Genomic DNA, 11,990 nt, shown 5'->3' with positions numbered 1-11,990 from the left:
TTTTGTGGATGTCTTGATTTCTCTTCTGTGCATCCCCAAGGCTACTCTCAGACTTGATGATACACTAATGGGATTCACAGAAGTCAGAAAAGCTGTTATAGTCACTTTTCCCACTGATGACAGCACAAACTGATTAAGGTCAGCAAAGGGAAAAGGTACGGAGGGCAGAGTCCAGGCACAAGCTCCCAGCTGTCCTCTCCAAGTGGAGTCACATAGACAGCACTGAATTCTTCTACCAGTGATATATGGCAACTTGCATGGAATCTTGTCAACCAGGAAACTCACCCCAGCCACGGAGTCCAGGGTTTTTACTGGGTTAACAGTCATGCGGGAACATGAAGAGCCCATATGACTGAGCTTAGCTGCTCAGGCACCAGCTCCTCCAGTGATCAGGCTAACACTGTGTGACCCAACGCCTCCGCTATAAATCACCTTGTTAGCTTAGACTACCTGGCATGATCCAAAGTCCCAGGTATAAAAATATACTCTTTTTAAAATCTTTTTAATTTTGTATTTGGGATATATCTGGTTGACAACGTTGAGATAGTTTCAGGTGGACAGCAAAGGGACTCAGCCATACATATACATGTATCCACTCTCTCCCAAACTTCCCTCCCATCCAGGCTGCCACATAACATAGAGCAGAGGTTCTCTGTGCTACACAATAGGTCCTTGTTGGTTATCCATTTTAAATATAGCAGTGTGTACATGTCTACTCCAAACTCCCTAATTATCCATTCCCCCCATCATCCCCCAACCCCATGAAGTTGTTCTCTAACTCTGTGAGTCCATTTGGAATATTAGTCAGCCATTAAAAAGAAAGAGATAATGTCATTTGCAGCAACATGGATGGACCTAGAGATTCATATTGTGAAGTAAGTCAGACAGAGAAGGAAAAATATTGTATGACATCCTTTATATGCAGAATCTAAAAAGAAATGATACAAATATACAAAGATAATCTTATCAGGTAGTATATTTCAAGGGTTTAGAGGTTGTCTATTCAAGGACGAGACCTTTCTTTGAAAGATGCTTAGTTTGAATGCCCTCTTGCATCAACCGTCTACTGCATACTCACACAACGAATCATCTCTCTCTTTGGATCAGGTCCCCATATACAATTTCCACGTCAATTATCCTAGTAAATGTCAAGTGTTTCTGCAGAACATTACTAAGCTCTCTCCAGTGGCATTGCCTGGACCCCTTCATTCCTCACTGTGGAGACAGCTTCCCTCCACCTATTCACCTTGGATGCTGCTGATCATCAGTTCTCCCTTCTTTATGATCTATGCCCACCCTTCAGTGAGAAGTCACTTTTCATGTAACATCCAAGTGGAGACAGTTCTCCCCCATCTGAAGACCCTCGAGTACCCTTGCGTGAACAGTGAACAGTAGGTTCTTTAGGGATAAAAGCAGACAGATGCTTTCCTGTCTGGACAAACACAGAAAGTTTTATTTTTAATCCTCCGGACACTTGAGGGATCTTCAAAGTCATTCAGGTGTCAAACTCAGAAATGGCTGTGGTCAGGACTCCTGGAACCTAAAAGTACCCCTTGTTTGCAAAGCTGATGAAGATGCAGTAAATGTGCTAAAACAAAGGTACACGTGCCTGGATAGGAATTAAAAAAACAACAAAACACAGCATCACTCATTCTGTGTGGATGAATCTGATCTGATCCTCTCTGATGGATCAAGGTGATATTAATTAGAGACCTTTGACAAGAAAGGATCCTTGAGGTTCCCCAAAGAGTTATTTATCATCAGGGAAAGGACCTGGACCAGAAGGCCAGGAGGGGCCATGATGTCAGACACCATCTCACCTCTGCCTCCCCCACAACCCCCAGGAGAGGAGGGTGAGGATGACCGGGAATCCGAGTGGCTGGGTTCCTTCTCCTCTCGAACCCCCGACTGCATCTTGCCCACAAACAGAACTGCGGGACAGGCTCCTCTAGGGGAGGGGGGTTGCGGAGGACTGTCCAGCTCTGTTTCGCAGATCTTCTTCCAGGAGCTGGAAGGATGCCTTCTGAGGGGGACATGGGAGGGTCCTCTGCCTGTGCTCCACCCACCCCCTTCACCAGTGTGTGCTCCTCTTCCCTAAAGAGGCTTTGTGGTGAAACAGTACATGAGTCAGTAAAGTATGATGTAAGAACTGAAGGAAAAAATAAGAGGATGGAGCAATGAATGACTTGGTCCCCACACCTGGGCTGTCTGCTTGTGGGGAAGATCCGTGTGGAACCCATTACCCCAACCTTTAGGGATAGGGACCACACTTGACCACAACCCTTAAAAGTCCAAGCGTGGGGCACCTCTAAGGCCCATGCAGAGGGACAAAGCTCAGAGGACTAGTCTGCTAGGGTTACACCTTCTCTTCCAGCAGCAGTCGCAGCAGGAAGTAAAGGGGGCCCAAGGGACGCTGACCAGAGCCTAGAGTCCACGGTCTCCCGGAGGTTACGGGGACGTTCGGCCCCTCCTCGGCTGAATAAGCCCAGATGTGGGGGTGCTTAGGGCATTGGGGGAGGCAGAAGCGGGGAGCACCTCCATACTGACTGACTTGTGCACGTGCGGCTACCAGAGGTTTGAAAGTGAAAGTGAAAGTCGCTCAGTCGTGTCCGACTCTTTGTGACCCCATGGACTATACAGTCCTTGAAATTCTCCAGGACAGAATACTGGAGTGGGTAGCCTTTCCCTTCTCCAGGGGATCTTCCCAACTCAAGAATCGAACCTAGGTCTCCTGCATTGCAGGCGGATTCCCTGAGGCTGAGCTCTCAGGGAAACCAGTGGTTTACTAATGAGATAAAGGTATGGGACAGTTACTGTGCCCTAGCCAACGAAGGAGACGGTGAAGCTACCCAAGGAATGTCGCTAACCAGGATTTTTATTTTTTTTCACTACATTAAATTTACTCATAAAAACATTCTAAAAGTGTACAATGTTTTCTTTTTTAATGAAGTATGATACAATATTAAAAAATCCCCAAACAGAATACCTGACATATACAATTCAAAATCAAATGAGCAGAATAGTAAAAATTTACAAAATGATATCTTTAAAAAATATTTATAAAGTTACATGCAATTATGTAGAACTCACATTAAAAAATGGCTCAAAAATGGAAGAATTTTCCTTCATTCCTGAAAAGAAAATATGTCCAAGAGAAGCTGTGAAAAGGCAGAGCACAAGTCCATTTCCATCTATTCCACTCCTGCCCGAAATACTAACAACAGAAAAAAAGAAAGGGAGGAAGGAGAGCGGATGAGTTTCCCAGGAGGCTCAGTGGTAAAGACTGACTGTCAATGCAAGAGACAAAGGCTTGATCCCTGGGTTGGGAAGATGCCTTGGAGAAGGAATTGGCAACCCACTCCAATATTCATGCCTGGAGAATCCTGTGGACAGAGGAGCCTGGTGGGCTACAGTCCACGGGGTTGCAAAGAGTTGGACATGACTGAGTGACTAAGCACAGCCCAGCATAGCACAAGCATAGCACTATAAGCAAAGACTTACAGAATTAATAGGATTTACAGGCAAAAGAGGAAAGGGAGTGGTGGGATGTTCAATGAAAAAATAGCTTAAGCATAGACAGAGTGGGCCATATGCCTTAGAGCTTTAGGGCCCCATGTTGCAGAGCCGGACAGGACTGAGCAACTAAACAACAAAAATAAGGAGAGGAGGGGAATGTGTGTGCATGTGGCTTAGTCCACCAATTTCTGAACAGGTGCCCTCTGCTGGGGATTTATGTGATCGAGGAAATTGGGTGCTATATTAATGCAATCTTTAAGCTCCCATTCAGTTCAGTTCAGTCACTCAGTAGTGTCCGACTCTTTGCGACCCCATGCGATCCCCTGCAGCACATCAAGCTTCCCTGTCCTTCACCAACTCCCGGAGTTTGCTCAAACTCATGTCCATCGAGTCAGTAATGCCGTCCAACCATCTCATCTTCTGTCGTCCCCTTCTCCTCCTGCCTTCAATCTTTCCCAGCATCAGAGTCTTTTCCAATCAGTTGGTTCTTTGCATCAGGTGGCCAAAGTATTGGAGTTTCAGCATCAGTCCTTCCAATGAATATTCAGGACTGATTTTCTTTAGGATTCGCTGGTTTGATCTCCTTGCAGTCCAAGTGACTCTCAAGAGTCTTCTTCAACACCACAGTTCAAAAACATCAATTCTTTGGCAGTCAGCTTTCTTTATAGTCCAACTCTCACATACATTCATGACTACTGGAAAAACCATAGCTTTGACTAGATGGACCTTTGTTGACAAAGTACTGTCTTTGCTTTTTAATACGCTGTCTAGGTTGGTCATAGCTTTTCCTCCAAGAAGCAAGCGTCTTTTAATTTCATGGCTGCAGTCATTATCTGCTGTGATTTTGGAGCCCAAGAAAATAAAGTCTGTCACTGTTTCCATTGTTTCCCCATCTATTTGCCATGAAGTGATGGGACCGGATGCCATGATCTTAGTTTTCTGAATGCTGAGTTTCTCACTCTCCTCTTTCACTTTCATCAAGAGGCTCTTTAGTCCTTCTTCACTTTCTGCCATAAGGGTCTTGTAATCTGTACATGTGAGGTTATTGAAATTTCTGCCGTCGGTCTTAATTCCAGCTTGTGCTTCATCCAGCCTGGCATTTCGCATGATGCACTCTGCATATAAGTTGTATAAGCAGGGTGGCAATATACAGTCTTGACGTACTCCTTTCCTGATTTGGAACCAGTCTATTGTTCCTTGTCCAGTTCTTTTTTTTTTTTTTTTTTTATTTATAAATTTATTTATTTTAGTTGGGGGCCAATCACTTCACAACATTGCAATAGTTTTTGCCATACATTGACATGAATTAGCCATGGGTTTACATGTGTTCCCCCTCCTGGACCCCCCACCCACCTCCCTCCCCATCCCATCCTTCTGGATCATCCCATTGCCCCGGCCCTGAGCCCTTGTCTCATGCATCGAACCTTGTCCAGTTCTAACTGTTGCTTCCTGAGCTGCACACAGATTTCTCAAGAGGCAGGTCAGGTGGGCTGGTATTCCCATCTCTTTAGGAATTTTCCACAGTTTGTTGTGATCTACACAGTCAAAAACTTTGGCGTAGTTAATAAAACAGAAGTAGATGTTTTTCTGGAACTCTCTTGCTTTTTCAATGATCCAAAGGATGTTGGCAATTTGACCTCTGGTTCCTCTCCCTTTCCTAAAGCCAGGTTGAACATCTGGAATTTCATGGTTCACATACTGTTGAAGCCTGTCTTGGAGAATTTTGAGCATTACTTTGCTAGCGTGTGAAATGGTGCAGTTGAGTGGTAGTTCGAACATTCTTTGGAATTGCCTTTATTCCTGTTGTCAGCTCCTATCCAGTAGCCTTTTCCCTCTTATGCCTGAGTTCTTGTGAAAACTTTGCTTCTCACCCTTTTCCACCAACAGAGAAGGGAAAGGCCAAGGATCCAGGGAAATTGTAGGTCAGTGAACCTTAATCAGGGTGATTTGGATACTCAGGGAGGTTTGTTTGGCAATGTCTAGACATTTTTGTTTGTCACAACTTGGGGAGGAGGACTGCTACTGGTATCTCATAGGTAAAGGCCCAGGGATGCAAGCAAAACACCCTATGATGCCTAGGACATCCTCGCAACAGAAAATCATTTGATCCAAAATATCCATTGTGCTAAGATTGAGATACCCTGTTATTGGCTATGGGAAGAAAATGAGCTTCTCAAATCCCGAGAAATGTCCAGAACAACACACCTATGTCGACTTGTCGTTATGCCTTGGCCCTAAGCAGCAGTTACGCTCTGGAGATGCTGGAAAGATGAATTTTTGCCACACTGATCCATCGACTCCCATCGTTTTATTAGAGGCAGAGTGTCTCCTGTACTAGTAAGAAAGGAGGGGCACCATGTTGCCTCATTCCTCTGTGCCCGTGAGACACTGAGCAGTAATTAACAATCTGTAAAGGAAAGCCTCAGTGCACAAGGACAACTGCTTATGTGAAGAGACCCTCCAGCGGATTTTGTAAAGGCTCACTGCTTCCCAGATTTGACTGTTGGATGGGCCCTGGTTCTCCAGGAGGCAGTGATGGAGGGAACAGCTCACAGGGTTCGCAGCCAGGCTCACCTGGATGCCAAGAATTGTGCCATCACACTTGAACTCAGACTAATGCATCAAACCTCGACATTCACTGTTCATCTCATCTGTAAAACGGAGCTAGTGCTGCATCCCACTGCTATTAGGATGAAAAAGACAAAATCCTGTAAAAAAATACTTGCAGTACGTAATAGGCACTCAGTAAATGTTATTGTTCCTTGTTAAATCTGGAAAGGAAACAATTCCCAACAGGGCTATGAAACAAAGAGGAGGAGCTAGGATGTAATGGACTCTGCTACCATCCACTCATTGTACCTGGCTCATCTCATCTTCACGGTCCTGGTAGGATTACTCCCCACGGATACAGAGCCAAGGCTGAGTAGTAACAAGCTCCATGCCCCACTCCGAATGAGTAAGCAGAGCGGGCAGGGAACCTAGGATGTCTGATTACGAAGCCTCATCTTGCCCTACCCCACCGCTTGAGCAGAAAACCCCTTAAGGTATCAAATTCCCAGGTCCGAGGCCAGAAACACAGAAGAAGAATCACCCCAGAGATCCCCTCACTGGGAAATTAACTAGAGCAGACAAAGCCGGCCCTTCTCCTGAAGGAGGGCCTGTGTGAGTTTCATTGGAGCTCTCCTGATGACCCCAAGACATAATCTCTGGGCCTCCAAGCCTTTGAGGTGAGGTGGGGGGCATGGAACAGGGGAGCCATTGTTTTCTAATTAAAGCCTGGGTCTCCTCTGAGGCTCGGGGTGGGGCCCTTAATATGAAGCCTTCACCTGCTCCAAGCCAGAGTATTATAATTCCTCCTCCCCTACAGAGGCAGCCCACCTGCCAGGTTCATGAAAGGTTGTCTGTCCTCTTGATGTGAGGAGGGGGAGGAGGGTCACATGATAAAGGGTCTTTCCCTGGGGTATAAAGGACTCAGCCCCCATCCTGTTCAAAGCCAGGCATCATTCATTCAACGGCTTTCCAGTGGGACCTTCACGGTAGGCACCCCCTTCTCCTGATGGTGTAGTGGAGTGGGGAGAGGGAGCAGGGAGGGATGGGGGAAGGGGGTTAGGGATGGAAGAAGAGAGGGAAGGATGTAGGGAGGGAGGAGGGTGAGGATGGAGGAAAAGAGGGAGGAGGGAGACGCTCTCAAGGGATGTCTGAGACCTGAGACCTGGATGCTCCAAGATGTAGGTAGCAACTCCAAGGCACCCTGAACCCTTGTACAAAGAGATGCAATGCCAGAGAACAACATCTGGTGAATTCACCTGGGGGAAAAAAATCCAGCATAACACATCAGTGAGAGTTCAACAAATCTGTGTGGGCCAATGTCCTTCCCTAGGGCAGCTGATGTGGAAATAAAATAAGCATTAATCCTAGGCTAGCCTTACTGAGCACCCAGTTCACGGCCAGGTATGTCCCTACTTGACAAGGATGACTTCATTCAGTCCTAAGCACGCCCTGAGGAAGGCAAAGGAGCATCTTACTGCCCAGGAAGACGAGCACCAGGCAGCTTCATGTCTGGCTCAGGGCACTCCTGAAGGAAGAGGCAGAGCTGGAGCTCCCACCTGCCAGCTCCACCCCAGGTCTGTCTGGCTAGAAAGGCTTTGCTCTTAGACACATCCTAGAGGGGGTGGCATCAGTCTGCAGGGGGCATTTTGGTGAGTCGGGCCTCCAGTGCATGCAGACCAACACTCCCACAAAACAGTACTGCCCCAGGGTCACTGACAGCCCCAGAGACTTTCTTGGGCAAACTAAGAAAAGGTAGTTCTCTTCCAGGTGAGCTCAGTGGGGTGAACTCAGTCTACCCCCAAGGGCACCTGCCTCTGCCAGCCAAAGGAGGCTGGATCCCAGCAGGAGGATGCTGGATTTCTACAGCAGCCCTGAGCCGTCCCACCCCCAGATCCTAAAGTGCGTGTCCCCCCTGCCCCCACATTTCAAGTCCCTTCCCCTTTGCTCAGGGCTGAGTGCGCGCTATCACCTCTGCGCACACCACAGCTTCCCTTTTCTCGGCCCCCAGCTGGGGGCTGTCAGCTGCAGTGTCACACCGCACTCTGGCTAGTAGCTGCCACTCTGGGGGCCTCCCAAGCTAGTATTGTCAAAAACGTCGACAATTATACAGTGAGGAAAATGACGAGGCTGCTTATTTGGTATTTAATGACCAGAATCACAGTTTAGGGGAACACACGTGGACCAAAGACTTAAGTCGGACTGGCTGACCTCAGTTTGATTCTTGCCTCTGGTGCTGCCCTGGTGCCCCTGCAGGGGTGCCTTTTGGCAAAGGCGGCCTTGGCAAGTTCCTGGACCTCTCTGAGCCTTGGTTCCCCGCCTGGAAAGTTCTAGCCTTGCAATTGTTTTAGCTCTCTGGAAATCTGACTTCCGGAGGAATGTGAGATGGATGGTTGACTTACACATATTTTGCATATCATGTTTTTAGGACTAAGTTTGAAAAATAATACAGAGTGATCATGCTACCCAAGTGGCACACACAGGACTGCCAAATACTGCTGTGTGCGTTGTGCGCTGTGCAAAGGTGTTGTGTGTGCTGATGGGGCAAGTAGAGGCTGAAATGCAGCCAGGGCTCAACTCCCAAGCTTGCCCTCAGCAGCTTTGTGTTGATGGAGACCCAACACAAAGAATGACCCAGTCGATGAAAGGTAGCATTTAAAAGAATGAGGTGCTGGGGTTTATAACTTTGTTTTCAATTGTAGTAAAAATATATGTCACATATAATTTGCCATTTTAACCATTTTTAAGTGCATTCACATTGTTGTGCTAACATTACCTCCATCATCTCCAGAATTTTCATCTTCCCCAATGGAAACTCTGTCCCATTAAACACCAACCCCCCGTTGCCCCAACCATAGCCTACTTTAAAAAATCTTAGAGCTGAGTCATGGTTATGTCCATAATAAGTTCATTTCTACTCATTTGCAGTCTAATAAAATATATGCTTGACAATCCAATAAATATAGCTGCAGTTCCAATAAACATCACCCTGTGCCTAATCTCTGAGTGTCAGGACTACTCAGGAGACTATCTCCCTGAAATGAGTGTCACAAGAGAAGAAAAACGACATCCACCAAGTGGATGTCCACTAAGACATCCACTAAGCGGACCCCCTCCTGCATTTCACCAAACAGGGGTTTCTACTCCAACAGGGAATCCGAACCTTCATTGTGATAGCTATTTCTTGAGCTTTTACTGGTGCTGGACGCCATCGCTGTATTTACTGATGATTTGGGGCCATTTCTCTCCATTAGACACTTATAAGTGTCATGCATTGTCATGGATGAACTCATTCAGTCCTCACAACACCCCCTAAGTTATATTGTTAATATAATGAGCCTTGGATCTGGGAAGTGGGGCATTCTTACCATAAATGGCCAGTCTCTAAGTCTTACTGATTTCATCTGTAAAAGGAAGTTTGGACTAGATGATTCCACTGCCTCTTCTGAGCTCAAATATTTGGCAACTTCTCAGAAAAGACCCTAATGCTGGGAAGGATTGGGGGCAGGAGGAGAAGGGGACGATAGAGGATGAGGTGGCTGGATGGCATCACCGACTCAATGGACATGGGTTTGGGTAGACTCCAGGAGTTGGTGATGGACAGGGAGGCCTGGTGTGCTGCGATTCATGGGGTCACAAAGAGTTGGACACAACTGAGAGACTGAACTGAACTGAACCCGCTGGGTAATGGTAACAATTAAAAATCTGACTCAGTAAGTGTCTGGTAGTGTGACATCAACATCATCAGCCTCGGTCATGTGGGTATGAGTTTATAGGTCCCAGAAATGCTTTTTGCTGCTACCCACAGAGTTCCCAGGGCATATCACTTTCTAGCAGAAGAGCCAGTGCAATCAGAGGGTCTGTCCAACCTTGAAAGTTAACCTGCCGTAAGAACTTAAGTGGTTAAAAAAGATTATAAGCAGAGAATTGTGTCTGACAGATAAGAAGCAGAATATTGGAGAATGCTTCAGTTGAGTGTGAATCTCAAAGAACTCTCACCCTCTCCTTCTACATTCATTCAGCAAACATTTATCTTACAGCCAGCAGAGGCTGTGCTGGGGGTCCTGGAGCAAGTTCACAGAGTAGAGATCCTCTGGCCTACAAATGTCTTCTCCTCTGGGACACCTTCCCCAATACCAAGGCCTGCCCACAAGTAGGGTGGCTCACCACGGCCCCAAGTACCTATGCCAGGCCACCAAGACACAGGGTAGCATTTGCCTCTGGGAGAATAAATTGCAGAAAGTGTCGCTTCCTCCGGGTTGACTCAGAACTGCAGAAGGTAAGCTTGGGAGTTGAGCACTGGCTGCATTTCAAGCCCTCCTTATCCCACCAGCACACACAACACCTTGGCACAGTTCATAATATGTACAACCATATTTAGCAACCATGTGTGTGCCACAGGGGTAGCATTATCACTCTGTATTATCATTCAAACTTTGTCCTAAAAACATGTTCTACAGACTTTTGGACTCTGTGGGAGAAGGTGAGGGTGGGGTGATTTGAGAGAATAGCATTGAAACATGTATATTATCATATGTGAAATAGATCGCCAGTCCAGGTTCAATGCATGAGACAAGGTGCTCAGGGCTGGTGCACTGGGATGACCCTGAGGGATGGGATGGGGAAGGAGGTGGGAGGGGGGTTCGAGATGGGGGACACATGTACACCCGTGGCTGATTCATGTCAACGTATGGCAAAAACCACCACAATATTGTAAAGTAATTAGCCACCAATTAAAATAAATAAATAAATTTTAAAAAATGTTCTAAAGCAGAATATGTATAAGTCACAATCCTTTGGGAGTTAGACTCCCAGGGAGCTAAAACTATCCTAAATTCCCCTGGCCTTTAAATTGTTCCTTCCCTATTACATAATAGTTAACTCACTTGAGTCAAGAGGCAGTGAGTGACTACTGAAGTACATTTACTGCTCAGATCACAGGGCAGCTAGAGCTGAAATGTGGCAGGTTCCTGAACCCATCCGTACTTTTTGCCGTGAAGTATTCAAATTACTCAGAAGCCAAAGGGAAGAAAGATGGAGCCGCTGCAGGAAAAGCACTGTTTGCTAAAGGGCAGCGCCACTGTGGCCGGATTTATCCTGTGATGTTGGTACGAAGGTTCAGAGTCAGCCTGCTGAAAAATATCCCATGATATCACTTATATGTGTAATCTTAAAAGATTATATAAATGAACTTATTTACAAAGCCGAAATAGACCCACAGACATAGAGAACAAACTTGTGGTTACCAAAGGAGATTGGCGGGAGGAGATAAATTAGGAATTTGGGATTAACAGATACACACTACCAAATATAAGATAGATAAATAAGGATCTACTGTATAGCACAGGGAACTATATTCAGTATCTTATAATAGCCTATAATGGAAAAGAATCTGAAAAAATATATATATATTATAAATCACTGAATCATTTTGCTGTACACCCAAAACTAAAATAATATTGTAAACTACCTATACTTCAACCTAAAAATGGATTAAAATTTTTTCTTAAAAAAAGAATACTGCTCAGAATGCTGCTGGACCATAACACATGGGTTCCTCAAAATTCAGTTTACAAAAGTCAAACTATAGTGCTTGTTAAATTGCTGCCTTTCCCCATAGTCCGTGAACCACTCACAGGTAAGGTGTGTTTTCTTCACTTTGCTTTCCTGCATCCTTGCTACGTGCCTAACACAAAATAAATGACTGTCAATTTAGCAAATAAATAAATGAGAAGAGAACTATATCCTCAAGGAGTGCACGGTGATATTTCCATTTTATGGATGGATAAACTGAGTTTCAAAGAGGGAATGTGATCTCTTTACTGTCATACTGTTACGGACCAGGATTCTTCGCCTTCCCCAATCAATAGAAATTGAATAGAGGCTAAACAAGAAATTCAGGCAAGGCTTTGTTGGGGGCCCTGGGG

The sequence above is a fragment of the Giraffa tippelskirchi genome, chromosome 6 (assembly GCF_054371585.1).
Source record: "Giraffa tippelskirchi isolate mGirTip1 chromosome 6, T2T-mGirTip1v1.2.pri, whole genome shotgun sequence".
Classification (NCBI taxonomy): Eukaryota; Metazoa; Chordata; class Mammalia; order Artiodactyla; family Giraffidae; genus Giraffa; species Giraffa tippelskirchi.
Note: the sequence above shows the minus strand (reverse complement) of the source record.